At 40.7% G+C, this 17089-nt stretch overlaps 1 protein-coding gene across 3 annotated transcripts in view; it reads right to left on the bottom strand.

Moving 5' to 3' along the window:
- cntn1a (contactin 1a) overlaps positions 1 to 17089 on the bottom strand; it is an 81742-nt gene that overhangs the window by 48010 nt on the left and 16643 nt on the right. Inside the window, exon 1 of one of the 3 annotated variants that reach the window (XM_061773760.1) lies at positions 3132 to 3392. The exons of the other annotated variants lie outside the window; for them this stretch is intronic. The gene's annotated coding sequence lies outside the window, so the exon portion shown is untranslated. Of the gene's footprint in view, positions 1 to 3131; positions 3393 to 17089 lie in introns of those variants that run through there. 3 annotated transcript variants of the gene reach the window in all.

The following is a 17089-nucleotide window of genomic DNA, read 5'->3' on the forward strand; positions in this document are numbered from 1 at the left end:
GCTTAAACAGAGGAATGATGAGAGGAGAAACGTCTTCTAAGACAACCAGAAGATTCCAGTTGTGATTGATTCAATGCCATGTGCATCCCATATTGAACAACGCACATGCGCGGAAACCCAAATAGCTGAGACTGGGAAACTGAGACAAAAGATAAATGCAGCAATGTACAGAGACATCCTGGATGAGAACCTGCTCCAGAGCGCTCTTGACCTCAGATTGCGACGACAGTTCATCTTTCAGCAGGACAATGACCCAAAGCACACAGCTAATGTATCAAACGAGTGCCTTCAGGACAGCTCCTTTCAATGTCCTTGAGTGGCCCAGTCAGACCCCAGACTTGCATCGCATTGAATATCTCTGGAGAGAGCTAAAAATGGCAATTACGCTCCCCATTATACCTGATGGAGCTTGAGAGGTGCTTCAAAGACGAATGGGCAAAGCTGTGCCAAGCTATCTAGCAAGCTAGCATGCTATTCAAAAAGACTTAAGGCTGTAATTATTCCTAAAGGTGCAGCAACAAAGTATTGAGCAAATATTATGAATACTTATGTACATGTGGTTTAAGTTTTCTATTTAATACATTAGCAAGCATTTCCCAGAAATGTTTTTTCATGTTGTTATTATGGGGTGTAGTGTGTAGAATTGTCAGAAAGAAACAATGTATTCCATTTCGGAGTGAGGCTGCAACAAAACAAAATAAGGAAAAAAGTGAAGCGCTGTGAATACATTTTGGATCCACTGTACAGTCACCAATCGGTGTACAGTGGTGCCTTGAGATAAGAGTTTTATTGGTTCCTTGACCATGCTAGTATCTCAAATCACTTGGAAATGCCATTAATCCGCTCCAGCCTCACACAAAAAAACAACAAAAATGTGTTTTTAATGAGAAAAATAGCACTATAATATGGTACTCACGAAAAATAAACTGTAATGACATCAATAAATAGAATTTAAAAGAATTTAAAAAAATTGTCACACTGCATCAACTGAATGATCATTGTGCTGTTCCTTCTGGTGTGCTCGCCTTGGCCACTAAGACAGATATACTGTTCATACTGTTCTCAACTCCTCCCAGCTCATCAGTTTGGTACTAAAATTAGTCATTCTTCAAAGACGATAACGACTATATGAGTGTGAGTCCTGTTATATTGGTTGTCTACGTGTGTTGCTGCACTGTTTGTGTTCAATCCATTGCATAAAGCACCCGTAGTGCTTTTAATCATCTACAATGTCTTTTGCTTAACACAAGATGTCACCACAGAACCACCAAAGACTCCAATATTAGAGTTTTGTCCAAAGACACCAACCATAACAAAATGTCGGGTTTCAAACAATCACGTCATCAGTTATCCCGTTTCCGGGTTTGGTCACGTGACCTTCCGCATGTAGCGGATTGTGCCACTCGAAGAGCAGAAAAATTGTGAATTGTGTCACTTGAGCCATGTACTGTATTTCCAGCCTTAGTTTGAGGTAAAACGCTTTCTAGAGTTTTTAATCATGCATGACAGGATGCGAGGGGTGGGTTTCGTGACATTTGTGCCCGTCTATTTCTTTTTCAAGATAATTATTAAGTCTAAAATGCTTTCAAAATACGGTTCAGCCGTCACATGGCGTCACACGCGACAGACTGTCAAACAGGCAAAGGTTGCGATGAGAGTCGTGCACTCTATTACATAGAGTACTCGGCTTAATTGCTTCATGCCACATCTGCTCCATGAAGATATGGGATGAAATGTTTCTGGGGAGACATATTTAATAAGCCCCCCCATGTCTCCACCACTCGCTCACAGTGGTGTATTATCTAGATGACAGAGTGGGATGAGTTCTCACTTTGCAATTATCTTGAATCGATACTGATTCATCCTAGTTGAGGCTAACACAGGGGTTCCAAAGTACGGACCAGGGCCATTTGCGACCCACTGCCTGACTTTTAGCGGGCCGCAGCAAATACTAAAAATAGCATTCGACAGGGTCTGCGACGCTATTTCTAAAAATATTTTTAAGAAATTCTACCCGTGGTGGTAGAGAACTTCACAATAAGCAACAGTTTGGCAGCGAACGAACAATTCTTCAAAATAGAGGCCAGATGCTTGCGTCAGGCTGTTTATTGCCACTCCCAGTTGAAATTTTACTGTACAACTAAACATAAAACATAGAGAACTGGACGTTGTGTATTTAAGCAAACCACATAATTAAAACATCCGTTAACACACAATGCTAAACACCATAGGGCTAATGAAACTAGCATCGACTGGCAGTCATATAGCCCTTTAGTAACGGATGATTGAACACTAACAGTGCAGCAACAATACTCACAGGCATATATTCTTTATCCTCAGATTGTGTAATGCTTTCCATGTCATTTCATTATTTTATTACTGCATGCTTTTATTAAGTACAATTGTTGGTGTTTTTCTGGGGGTTGGAAATTGATTAATGACATTTCTATCCATTTCAGGTTGGAAAGATGACTTGAGACACGAGTCTTTCGAGTCAAGAGCTTGGTTACGGAACAAACTAAAATCTTAAGTGAAGGCACCACTCTATTTACCATTAAAATAGTAATTAAAAAAAATCTCTTCATCGTGGTGAATGAAGTTAGTCCGTTTCAGGAGCAAAAATAGTTTGCTCCGTGTCAAGGTCCGGTTTGTCAACACATCACATTAATTATCCTCAAGCAACTGCTTTTAAAATGGTCAGTTTACTTCAGATCTCTTTTGTTTTGGTTCTGAATGCGGACATCTGCCACCCCAAAATCCTAAAAAAAACTTTCTGTTTGATAACCTTTAACAGAAAGCTGTGATGTAGCAGTTTTTCAAAAATAACTATAATATATAAACAATATTCAACGGCTTAATGGATTGCTTTAAGCCTTTTTTTAATGAATTAGATTCAAAGAACGTCATAGTGAACCTTGCGGCGCTAGGAGGAAAAAGTTTGCACACCTCTTGTCTAACCAAAGGCATTCTCCCACGATTGGCCGAAAGGGAGCCGAGCCAGCGTTGGGCCGCAGATGAACAAATGTTGACAACAAGTGCTCATCAAAACAAGCGACGTGTTTAATTGCATTATGGCGGGGATGATGTGAGCACACTTGAGGCAACAAGGTCACAAAGTGTCCTGCGCTTACCTTGCAGTGTAGCGCTGCCATGCCTGTATCGAGGAGGCGAGATGAGCTACTTAGCAGCCCCTGTCCCCGTAGTCCGCCCCCTCCCAACATGCATACCCTGCCAAGTGTCCTAAATACTGAGCTCCATTGTCTGTCCCGATGAGATGCCGCTGGATGGAGGCTCGCTCTGTGAGGTGCGTGCACAGGGCATGCGAGGGAAGGAGGGAGGTAGCGGTACAGGGGGGAAATAAAGAAAGGCTAATTCCCTGAGCAGGACAGAGGGAGTCATGCAAATGGGATGCGACTGAAGACGCCTCCCACAGTCAGGGGGCTTCTCTCTTCCTTGTCTGTGGCCAGGCTGCTGTTTAATCATTTAAGCCCTCTTGTCCCACCAACACAAACACACACACACAAGCACACAGGTCGTCATAAGACGTCCTCCCCCCTCTAACACATGCTTAAGCTCAGCAGTGGTCCAGACATTTGATCATCATTTTCTTCACTGAATGTTCACAATCTTCACTACTTCACTGAAGGTTCATGTATTTATTTTATTCCGAGTGGTTTCTAGTCATATATATATATTGCTAAGCCAATAATTACTCATGCCCTAAACACATTTTGGGGTAAATCATGCAATTCCAAGAGGAGGGAAACAAGTATTTACAAGTTTTGTGAGATTTTATTTGTCTTTCTTTAGAAATTAACATTATTTAAAAAAATTAAAAAAACATTTTGTCTATATACTGTACATATACAGTGTCCCTTGTTTTTCGCAGTTAATGGGGACCAGAACCCCCCGCGAAAGGTGAAAAACCGCCAAGTATGATTTGCACTCCCCCCAGGAATTTTCGTGGATGTGTATGTGGGTACCAGAATGTTTAAAATATGTAAACAGTATTTATAAAGATTATAAAGACAAAGATTACAACAGTACACATATTTATTTATTTAAATCTTTAATTATTAAACCTTAAACAGTAATTAACATTTATTATACAGTAATTAACATTCATCAACATTGCCTTCCTGAGAGAAGATGCATAACTTCTGTCCTCTTTGATCAAATCTAAAAGTTTCTTCTTCCTCTTAGGCGCCCCGGAGGAAACTTTCGCAGGGGCACAGCGCTTCGGCGGCATTGTAAGGGCTTGCTTAACTAATCAAAAAAATTATCGCTTCAACAAAAAAAGTTATTGCGAACACAACAGCGTGCACGAGACTGGCGAGACACAACAAGGGAAGATGTTGGTGTGAGGCTGCGATGACGCGCAGCCAATCAGCTCACGGGATAAATCCACTCGTGCTCTCATTGGTCGATGTCGCGCCGGGAACCAATCACGCGCCTTGTATGAGTACAGGCATGTACAAAGCCTCATTCAAGTCAACTCATTACTTTGTTTGGCATGCAGGGAAACCTCTCGCGCGCATCAACATAAAACAACGCGTCTTTCCGCAATATGGCTGCCGATATGGCTGTATTTTTATTTTTATTTTTTTTAATGAATATTTTGGAAACCCACGAAGCACTGAGCGCAAAACGTGAAGCACGAAGTGGCGAGGGAACACTGTACAGTTAAACCCCAAAATATGCATCCCCAACTCAATTTGAATACGAGTTGATGTTGGTGAATACAGTTGATAAAAAAAAAGTCTACACACCCCCGTTCAAATGTCAGGTTTTTGTGAAAAAAAAATAAAAATGAGAGCAAGATTAATCATTTCAACACTTCTTCCACCATTAATGTGACTTATAGCATGCACAAGTCATTTGAAAAAAATTCAATCTTAGAACTAGAATGTGGCTGTGTTCTAAATGGAACTCAGCACACATCTGCCACCATTTAAAGTGCCTCTGATGAACCCCAAACAAAGTTCAGATGTTCTGGTAGACTTTTCCTAATTTGGGGGGGAAATTGTCAAAAACACGTAGGAAAATGTGTTATTGTCCGTTGAACTTTTTGGCCATAACTTCAAAAGATATCTTTCATCAAGCACTAGATGTACAGTAAAAGCTGATGGTAATTTCACAGTTATTTTTTACATTCACACAAAAATATAGTTTCTCAATAAATGCTGTATGCAGTGTTGTCAAATTCATTCAAATGTTCTCCATTATCCTCGAAGTTACTTTAGAATAGTGCAATATATTGTAATTCCTCAAAAAAAATTCTAAAAGATGATGAATATGTTTTCATTCATATCACTAACACAACTTGTTTGGCATTTTATTTTAACATTTCCAGCCAGGAGATAGCAATTCAACAAAATATTTTAAAAAAAACACTTAATTTGACCCAAGTATGAATAATTTGGATTTCAACTGTTTATAAATAGTCCAATCTCCCAAATCTGGGGGTTGTTTATTTAAGTACAGTCCATGGATATGATACAGAAATATTACATTTAAGTCAAATTTACTTTTCTAATGTTATGACTGTATTTCTCAAAGGATTAAAATTAAATTCTGTATTTTTTTGTAATAGATTGCCAAAGTCAATTACCAGTAAATGCTACAAAAAGAGAGGTAAAATAACCCATGCAAAAAGGGATAACACAGCTGTGATATGCTCCCAATAATTCTAATGACGTATTAAGTCATTCATTTGTCATATTTCCCTTCACGTATTTTACGATGAAATCCAAGCCAGTAAGTCTTAAAAAGTAAGCCTCATGTCTCCTTTTCCAGCCTTTGATTCATGACGAAGGAGGCTCACAGGCCTCACACACGTTGAAGCAGCTGCAGTTGATGATGCATACTTCTGTTCTAACGTGGACATGTAACAAATGACCATCCACAAACAACGAAACCAAAGCAATGCGAATCTGTCAGAGCCATGCGGCAGCTTGGAGTCTCGCTTTGCTCCACTGCTTTCTCCCTGATTAAGAGACTGACCTCTGACTCAGCACAAGCTCAAAGCGGCATTGTTGTTAAGACGGCGTAAACGCGACCGTGGCAGGTAAAACGCTGCTTATGCACTCTCAGCTCAAGTGCGCTACATACGAGTCCGCAGTTCAGGGAGCATCTAGGCTTCTGGTTTGCTTGCACAGCCTTAACAAGGGTCATAAGAATTAAACAAAAAGAAGATTTTGGACAGGAAGTAAGCAGCCTCACATTCAAAGCAGCAAGACTGCAGCGTCACCATATAACATGCATGCCATCGCCTTCTTGTTACTGCTTCATGCTCAAGAAATCCGCAAAGTAGCGACCATGTGTTTATTTTAGGCACAAGGGACACTGTGATGCAAAGGCGCTGTCACGCAGAAGCATCCACATCCCTCACAGGTGTGACACCCCTGCTAGCACGTCAAAGTTCAAAGGTCGGTAGAGCTGCATTGAGTTCTGATGGCTACGCTGATTAGCGTTAGCTAACAGTGTTAGCTTCTAAGTTGGGAAGTTGAGAACATGGCGGAGACACATACAGACAGTGGAGCGTCTGAAGCGACGCCTTTGGTCGTCATGGTAACAAAAGCCAGACTGGCCATAGGTCCAGCAGTATATGGGGCGGGGTATACAGTTGCTAGTTTGCATAAGACAGGGCTGGTCTAAAAAAAAAAAAAGATGGGCTCATTATAACTGATATAAACTATAATTCCTAGAATTCTTAATTCTTGGAGTATTTTGATGAAAGCTAGTCCTGCACATGTTGTAAAGACACCTGGGTACATGATTTTGACCAGTCTCACCATAAACTGTAAGTAAACATGCAGACAAAATATAAAGAGAGAAAAATAAAACAGGAACAAACAATTTCCATCGCAGGTTCGTGTCTTTCTCTAAAAAGACTACAGTTACAAAATATACTGTATCTTCAAACTTAATACTGTAGGAAATGGCTTGACTGTAAATAACTGGGGTATTTTTATTTTAACTATCCATGTTCTGAACCTCTAACTCTTGATTTTGCTCGTTGGAGGAAAAAAAGTCATCCAGGATATTTTAAATTGTGAAAAAATACATATCTCCTTTCATTTATTTTATTTTACTATGACGTTTTGTCAACAACTTATTTTTACATTTGTATGACACTTAAGAAAGTAAAAACTACGATTGTGTTTCGACCTCAGTGCGAGTAACTAGAATTTAGATTTTGTACATTCCTGCAACTGTGTTCTACACAAAAGTCATCATGGAGCATGAATAAATGAACACTTTTCCATCAGAAGCTTGTCCCACCCGCCCCCCGCCCCCTTACTCCTTCATTAAACTTGTTTTATTTTGCAACCAATGGCAGTGAAATTGAAAAATCCTCCCCCCCTATAATCGCCTAAATGGCCATCAACTAAAAAGGAATTACAATATTTCCTATTCTCTTTTTTTTCCTCTTTCAAGTCTGGTTATTAAAAAGACACTTTTCATTGCAATCCCAAGTCATGTGTGTCAAGTCTGAAATCTGCCGTGCCCGGCTTTCACACCCGTTACCATCACACTTCGCGTGCTGTCGCGTGTCTGCTGAAAATGAAGCGAGCGCATACATGAAAGGAGGAGAACGGATACATATTCATATGCACTCTTTCTGAAAAGAAAAGACTCGAACTTCCAGACTTGCATCTTTTATCCACAGCTGTTGGATTCATTTTCTTTGGTTCAAAACCCAAGCATGTATAAAATGTACAGTATAGATATTTGAACTAGTAACAGTATATTGGAGCTCAAACGCGTATAGCTTTAGTAGGGTTTTCATCCAAACAGATATATTTGGATCCTAATCTTCTGCTTTTAAAGTACAGAAAAATATTGGAAACTGTAGCACAATGTTTCCACACCGTGTACAACATTACTGTGGAGTGTGTTGTTTGAAATAGGTGCCTTTAACTTCTTTCTTTTCACGATTCACGACCAAGTAATGAGGGGAACACGCTGAAGTGCGCTCCTGAACTGTGTCCCACTTTAACGTGCGCTGATGCTTAAGAACAGGTCAGTGAATCTTGATTATCCACCTGCTCAACATGAATTATCTATCTTGTTTTTTACATGACACTTACAGTAGGCTATTTCCACAACGTGACGCATATTCGATATGGCTGACAATCAACCAGCATGCGAAGATGTAAATAACTCCACAAGCGACAATGCCGGACAGTGATAACATGGAAGTAAACATCAATAAATAAATAATACGAATAGCAAACGTTACATTAGTTGGACTAGGAGGCTGACTCTTTCTCCCATTGATTTATATGAGGATAACCTCCACACATCAATTATTTTGCTTATTTAATGGACACACCTCTAATTACCATGTTTAGACCATATTTAATTTTCTTTGCCATAGTTTATATTTACAGCAGGTGTTTTTTTTATGTGTTGCTTGGGCATACGTGGGGGCGTAAACATCACCAATCGTTTTTTTTTATATGACATCATACGCTGGACTCCAATTGCCAGATAACCGATACGCATCAGATTTGTACCCACGTTTGAAAAAGGCCCAATTCCAATCTGAATATATCCTAATTCCATATGGTTTTTTGTGTGTGTGTGTCTTTACGCTGCGATGACGCATGACAGCAAAAACGTGAAATGTGTCCTTGAACCATGCAGTGTAAATCCAACTTAAAGGGTTTTCTGTGAGGGGCCACCCAAACTGGTTCAAAAAGAAATTGCTTCCTTCAAATTGCTTCCTTCAAGCTTTTAACTGTGACCAGGCTGAGAAGAAGATTGGAATCACAGCAAGTAACCAAAAGACAAAGACATCAATTTAACCTCAACCTGCCCACAAAGCTTTAGTCTGCAGTGATTAGGAGAAGTATTAAGTGGTTTAGAGCAATGGACGACAGCCTGCAACGGTTGGCATAGAAGATCTAACACAGTCTTTCACACAGAACACAGCTGGACAAGAACGAGACAGAATCCCGCATTCAGATGATAAAATGGCATCATACTTACTACATGATTTTTTTTTTTTTTTTTTGGAGGGGGGGTTCCAACACAACAGGGTGGGAAAATTTAGTGTCAGGTCTTAAACTTCACCTGGAATTAAATCTGCTATTCCTTTTCATACAGCTGCCATCCAGCCTCTCATACGACCTCAGAAGACAGAAATATACATAATGTAGACAAAATACCATTCATACCTATGGATCATAGCAAGTCTTTAATGAACCTAACGTGCATGTTGTCGGAATGTGGGACGAAGACAGAGTACCTGGAGAAAATCCATGCAAGCACGGGCACAACATGCACACTCCTCACAGGACGGCCTGAGCCAAGATTTCAACCCAGGACCTCTCAACTGGAGCTGTGGCGTTATGTGCTTTTATTTTATCGTCTACACAAAATTCTTACGTAGACTGATCTCTGGTGTTTAATAGTTAAAAACATATATACAAACCATATATATTTTTCATAATTATGCCACAAAGGGGGGGGGGATTGGGGGGGGGGGGGGGGGGGGGGGTGGGGGGGAATTTGGTAAATGGGGGGGGGTGGGGGGGGGGTAAGGTTTGGGTGGTTGGTTGGTTGTTGGGGGGGGTGGGGGGGGGGTGGGGGTTGGGGGGGGGGGGGTTGGGGGGGGGGGGGGGGGGGGGGGGGGGTGGGGGTGGTGTTTGGGGGGGGGTGTGGGTGGTTAGTTGTGTTTTGGTTTTGTGGGTTGATTGATTAGGGTGGATGGTGTTGGGGGATGATTATTTTTTTGAGTAAGATATTTTGATTGGTGTGGTAGATGTTGTTGTAAGTTGTTATGGGGATATTTAAGTGGTATGGGTATAGGAATTTTTTTTATTAGAGTATGTTTAGGGGTGGTGGTAGATAAGGGGGATGGGTTTTGTTGTTTTGGGGTTTTTTTATGGTATTGAGCGATCACAACAGCAAAGAAGACTACAAGGACTATTAGAAGCTGCATCAATTCAAAAGAGAAACAGAAACCCACTTTTGGCTTGACTTTTGACTGTGAAACTGTCAAACGCAGATAAATAAATAAAAAAAATGATGAAAGAATCAACTCTCACAACAACAACACCAAGCTTCAAGACAGCAAATAATTTTTTCATCGAATAACAGAGGATAGGTTTAAAAATATACTGTATACAGTACACATAATAAAAGAACAGCAAATATGCAGGATAGTCGTGACAGAAGGGCCGCAAATTTGATTCCACGACTGGCTCTGTTTTAATGACAGAGGAAGTAAATTAGCGTTAGTTCAGAATTTTACGTCCATGGATCATATTGTACAACAATAAATATAGTGTGTATAGTTTGAACAGTGGACGCATCACATTTAGACATTCAGGTGTTCAAAACGGTCCACAGTTAAGCATACTAAGAACTTAATGACTTTCTAAATAATTGTTTAAGGGCTGATTTGAAAGATAATTGCTTGGGGAAAACACACAGTGTACTAAATCAAGAACATCCAGGCCAAAATCTTTATGATCGAAGTATTTCAACGCCAGTTAGTCAACCCTACACCTTGCTCATTTGGTTAATTTGCCATGACCTACTAATCTAAAAACCTTATGCACACGCAAGGGCCTTGCCCTCGCATAAATCCCTCGGAGCAAAGAAAAAGAAAGCCTCATTTCTTATTAGTCAAACTTACAATGTCGGTAATATAGAATGATGATGACATGAAAAACACTTACACTATGACGCAACATACATGAATGAACAATGCACATAATTTATGGGGGCACGAGCGCAGCACATATGACGATGACTACAATTTCCTCTCCAAAGGCTACAATGAGCATATAGGGCAAAGGCTTGATATGAATTAAACACATTACGCACGGAAGCGAGAGAAGAAAGAGAGAAGTTCTGCCTTGGTTGCTCAAACATGCGCAAGAAAAGAAAAACAGCATTAGTCAAGATTCTGAAAGATGTCAAATGTGCATATAATGTATGTCATCATCTATAGAAAAGCTATCGATTGTTGCTCTGAGCCTATCCCAGCTGACTGCGTGCATAGAAGCCGGAGTACCCGCAGAAAAGCCACACAATTATGAGACAAGCAAATCTTTAGACAATTAATTGTGTATAGATTCTAAAAGTTAGCGGCTAAGCAGTTAAAATGGAGATGATCATAAAACATCAACACCATGCTTATGGCAGGTACACAATTATGAACCCATGGTACATAAACAACTGTATTCAGTACTTACATTATTCAGCACAAACAAACTACATTCACATGAGGCTCATCAAAAATATTGGCTAGGATATTAGCCTAAATAAGAAACTAGCACAAAGTGACGTGACATCACACATGGGCAAACAAATGTGTAATATGTTAAACTGTGTCCGTCTGCAATAATTTAGACTTTAGACCGATCTTATCGGCCTGATCGGTATCGGCCGATAATTAGCATTAATTAGATCCGCTTTAATGTCATAATTCGTCGATGCAATCAATGATGCCATTGATTGGCTCCGCAAAAGACCTTTACTCCGCGTCGCCATGTACGGTATATTTGAACCCAAAAGCCAGTGTATTTTTAGCATTGTTGCGTGTCTGTTGACGTAGTACTGTAAATATCTGATCAGACTTCAAGACAAATTTGGTCTCTCACAATTGCACTATGTCAGACTACTGCAATAAAATCTTGTATTCCGATACCACCGCATCCCGTTTTTTACGATCACTGGGCTGTATCTTCTGAACTCAAACGCGACCGGATACACTCGTTACCACGACCACGACAACAACAATCGATCGCATCGTTTGTATTATCAGAACTAAATGGGGAAAAACGTGTGTTGGTGGTCACCGGTGCTCAGGAGAGGACTTTAATTCAAGTATTGCTTGATGAATGGTCACGTACTATTAATACAATATGGGTCGCAAGGAGGCAACAAAACGTTATGTACCCTAGCAAGCTAGTGTTAGCACTAACGGTTGTACCGGCGTTGAACAAAGATCTATTTATTGTAAATATATATTTTTTGAGCAATTAAGTAAATGAACACGTCATTTAAATAGACACATTGCTCCATCTTGTATTCGGATCGATGATCGGTTATCGTTTTTTTTAAACTCGCTGATTGGTGATCGGCCCCAAATTCCTGATTGTCTAAAGCCTACAATAAATGTTCGTGTGAAAGATTGATTCCGGCAGCGCAACATGGTCCCGGGGAGAACCTCTTTTTTTTTTTTTTTTTTTGTCCCGACGGAGCTTCGAAGCAGAAATTCTTGTGTCGACCTATTTTTTAAGTGGACCTAGCCGAGTTATTCAAATTTTATTCCCAGCCCTACTTACAGTAACACATGAGAAATTTGTCACCCACCACACACACACAAATATCTCTCTGCTTGAGCACAGAATGCTTCAGGATAAACGTCTGGTGCTGGTTTGCAACTGCTGTCATGGCACCCTGCCCTCCTCTATCGCAGGCACTCAAGGTCTGCTTCGCCAATCTCTCACTCTTCCACCCACCCACACACTCATGGCACGCTTAACCTTTTGCAGTGTGCCCTACTTGTGACCGGGCCTCAGGAGGTAGAGACTGAAAAGAAAAACAGCAGCAATGGAGGATATTGCCAGTAAGGTGACATCAATATTGTAAAGGGAGAAACTAAGTTCGGCATGTTACCGGAAAATGCAAGATTTCCTCAATGGGGAATACAATAAAATGGTAAATGAGAAGAATTTGTACGATATAGTCCTTTATTTTTTAACCTTGATTGTTCCCTCATTCATACAACGATGATGTACGCTTCCATGGAAATGAATGAAAAGTACATTCACTCACCCATGACGCAACATCAGGGCTTCGGAATGAAGGATTCATTGACAGGATGTTCTCTTTTCTCCCGAACACGTACAATCTGGGCTCTCACTACCTCGGGCATGTACTGCGCTACGCTGTGACACACGTTTCTGTTCAAGCCCATCCTTCCTCCACAATGTGACGACGCCACAGTGGTTTCCAACACAAACCAACACCAACAGGCTAGATCTTATGCTTTCCATGCAAGTGTAACTTATGAAACACCTGTTCAATTCAAGCATTGAATTGTACATTTTGGTAGACGTGAAAACTGCAATTGGCAGGCGACCGCTGCCACATCTCCCGCCTTAAGTCAGATAGGAATTGCTCCAGCTCACCTGAAACCCTAAGGAGGATAAGCACTATAGAAAATGGATGGATGTCCTTTCTATTGCATTGAAGAGAAGCTATTGCACATGTCAAATTTTTAACAAGAGGCAATTGGTAAAGATTTGCTTACCCAAGACCGGATATACATCACAAAATCAGATAAGAGAGATGTACAAAATAACCTTTTGTGTGTGTGTGTGTGTGTTATTCATGGTGACTCGGCTGAGTGGTGGGGCGGAATGGCAAACAAAGAAATTACCTGATTCACTACTTTAAGCTCGATTTGGCAACCCACCCCACGCACGCCACTCAAGAGTCATAAACATGTTTTTTTTTCTTGCTGGTGGTCGGTGCGAATTCACAAATTTCAGTCATTTGGAAAAAACAAATGAGGGCAGAACGGAAACCATTTTAACTGTGAATAACTGGCAAACAGTCCAGTGTGTACTGGGATAGGTCACCCGTGACCCTAATGAGGACAAGCAGTATAGAAAATGGATGGAGGGATCCTGTTGGAAAACCCATCCAGCAGTGTGTGTGTGTGTGTACTGTACTGTACAAGAATACCCAGTGAAGTTTTCATCTTCAGTGTACAATGTAAATAATGTCTCCCAAGTGCATATTGCACTTTGAGCTATAGGTTCCTATAAAACCTGACATTTTTTGTGTGCATTCATTGTGACCTTCTAATGTTCACAATGAAACATCCTCTCAGCCTCTCCCTCTTGTCTTTGACGGTTCTGTACTTCAGCTTTCCTCCTCTCATCCATAATGGATGCTCTGAAGATATCCACTTCCTGCGAGTGGACCTTGTGCCAGTGAAGCCAATCCAGCTGTATTGATTCCTACGCTTGAGTCATTAAGGCAAAGATAATATGGTTTCAGAGTCATAGTAAATGTCCTCCCTCCTCCTCTGGGAGTGCGTCCCAAAGCTCCACCTGCATCCCTTTCAACACAATATTCATAACAATGTATCTTCTATATGAACAACTTGGAGTTATCATGGTCTTACAGCTGTGCAGCAAGTACAAATTTGAATATACTGTATGCGTAACCTATCGCAGGTGTGTCTAGGATGATGTTTAGGCGACAAGTGGGGAATAGTGAGTTCCACCAACAACTGCACTGCATTATTGAGAGAAATCTCAATCTCTCTCCAGCGCGTAGCTTCTGTCGCCCCCTAGGCTGGAATTCTGCATTACAATAACAGAGCCGTCGCATTGATATGATGTAGACCAGCGATTTCCAACATTTATGGCCAAGGCACATATTTTACAAGTGAAAAATCTCACGGCACACTGACAAACAAAAATCTCACAAAAAGTGGACTGTATGTACTTCCTGCCATCTAACGGAAGAGCATTTATTTGTTCTGTCTGTCACTTTGCCTCACTGGATAAATAGATGAAGAAAGATACATTATTTCTTGGAAATAAATCGTTTTTTGAGCAATTAAGTAAAATTTGATATTACCCACGGCACACCTGAAGAGCGCTCACGGCACACTAATGTGCCCCTGCACAATGGTTGGGAATCACTGATGTAGGCTATGCCTAGCCATCGTCTCCCCACCGTGTGATTCTACAATATTTTCTGTTTTGAGGAAAAAATGATTATTTTGAAGAAGTATTGTTTGATTGTTTTCTAGTACAGAAACACAAAATACATTTAGTTAGTCTTTTACAAACGGGAGACAGAGGGCCACATGCCGCCCATTGCAAGGTAAAATGCATCATGTCTGGCACGTCATTTCCGGTGCGCCAGCAAGCGTGGAGCGTCGCCAGTCAACCCGAAATTTAAAAGCAATACAGCAAGATGTTAGAGGAGCTGATAGGTTTAATCAACATTGTGTCATTTCCACTAGCAGTGATTTGGGTGAAAATGACTGAAGTTACGCACTGTAACTTTAAGTTCCACAATGATTTTCAACTGGATCGGCAAATTGGTATGTTAGTCAAGTCTAATTTTTTTCACCTCAGGAAGTTAGCAAAGGTAAAGCCTTTTCTTACACAGCAGCACTTGGAAACAGTAATCCATGCCTTCATCACATCTGGGGGGATTACTGTAATGCACTTTACTTTGGAGCCAGCCAGCCCTGCCTCAAATGTCTCCAGTTGGAGAATGGTCTCACTCCACCTTACCTTTCTGAGCTGCTACATCCCTACACTCCGACCAGCTGCTCCTGGAGCTACTGAAGTCAAAGCAGAAGCTCAAAGGGGATACGGCTTTTTCTGCTGGCGCTCCCAAACTAAGGAATGCACATTATAAAAGACACCTTTCATTGTCCATATTTAGAACATACCTTAAAACCCATTTTTATTCCTTGGCGTACAACACAGTATGAGACTTATTGTGTTTGTTTTTAACGTTGTTGCTGTTTTGTTTTTTTTTAAAATGATGTTATGTTCAATTTCATTATGTTTTATGTTGGATTATTATTTTTATTTTTTTTATGTACAAGAGTTTGTTTTAGCTGCGGTTTTTAGCATGTGCCCAGGCCTTCTCTTTTGACCCAGGTCTTCATAAAGTATATAGGTCACCATTAGCATTCAAGTGGATGGCTGACCACACTGCTCTTTTTAGGACTAAAAGGAACAATCGCTTCTGGCCTGCAGCATCTGAGCACAACAATGTTGGCGATTTGTTGTTGCTTTAAAAAAAAAAAAGCGGAGGGGTCAACGGTTCTACATTGCGTCTGAAGCACCATGCAGGGTGTCTTTAAATAGAGCAATGTTCACACCCGCTGAGCAAAAAACATACAATGTATAGCTAGTGGGAGAGATGCGAAGGGACAAGAAGAAATATGTCAAGAAAACAAGCTTGGAGCCAGCGTGGCGACGTTTATTTTGGACATTGTTGAAATGAGCGACATACTTTGCACTGTGAGCTGTTGGTCATTCTTCCCAATATACTGCTGGGCCAATGGAAAGTATGAATTTCGGCCTAAACCCTGATTCTAAAAAAGCTAGTGCGAACTGCCCCACAAAGCCAGCATGAATTATGTGATTTTTCCTCGTGGAGTCACCACTTCATCACCAAGTCGCTCAATTACACTTGTAAATTAGCCTGCAAATCCGTGTTCGTGGCGCTTTTAGTAATGTAGTAAATACATTTGTCAGTCTACATCACCAATCAAGGTTTAAAATGTAACTATGATGAAAAGTCCTCCTTTCAAATCATACTAGAAACTATTTCTTCATGATCAACGTGCTATTCATGAAGCCGTGCATTGAGCCAAGGTTCTATAATAAGCCAACTCATTATGAAGTCCATTGTTCAACAGCTTAGCTGCAGTGTCATTAGACGGCTGGGCTTACAAAGAGTACTCTACCCTCTGTAGAGATGTGTCACTATTGACTTAAGACTTATTTCTACACTCTCACAGTCTAATTTACACACCTTCATCAACCTGTGAATGAATGAAATTACACCTTTACTGTCAATCATCAGCTGAAATCACTGCATTCAACAGACTCCCAAGTCAGCAGTGTACAGTTGCAAAAAAAGGAGTTGCCATCGCCCACTAGCAATATATGGCTATTATACTTTTCTCCGAGGTTGTGCCACCTAATTAGCCGACAGCGTCACAGCACAGTCACCAGCCAGGTCACTTGCTCCGACAAACATGCTCACTGACATTTTGGTAGAATGCAAATACTGATAATTACTATGCACAACTAAGGCCATCACCACTTCACACAATAGAAGCCTGACGTCACTGATGTGACAAATGTGTGTTGGTTTCGCCTGCAGTCGTTTGACACAGTTGCTCGGTAGATTATTTCTCTGTTGTAGCAATGCTTCTTGCCAATACAGTTTATACCATTAGAAAGCCTCTCCCCCCCCCCTTTTTTTTAAATAATGCTATATTTGTAAGGGATAGGGCCTGTCTAAAATGTGCCAAATCTTCACAGCCTATGCCAAAGAGCTTATTCTGATG

The sequence above is a fragment of the Phyllopteryx taeniolatus genome, chromosome 5 (genome assembly GCF_024500385.1).
Source record: "Phyllopteryx taeniolatus isolate TA_2022b chromosome 5, UOR_Ptae_1.2, whole genome shotgun sequence".
Taxonomy (NCBI): Eukaryota; Metazoa; Chordata; class Actinopteri; order Syngnathiformes; family Syngnathidae; genus Phyllopteryx; species Phyllopteryx taeniolatus.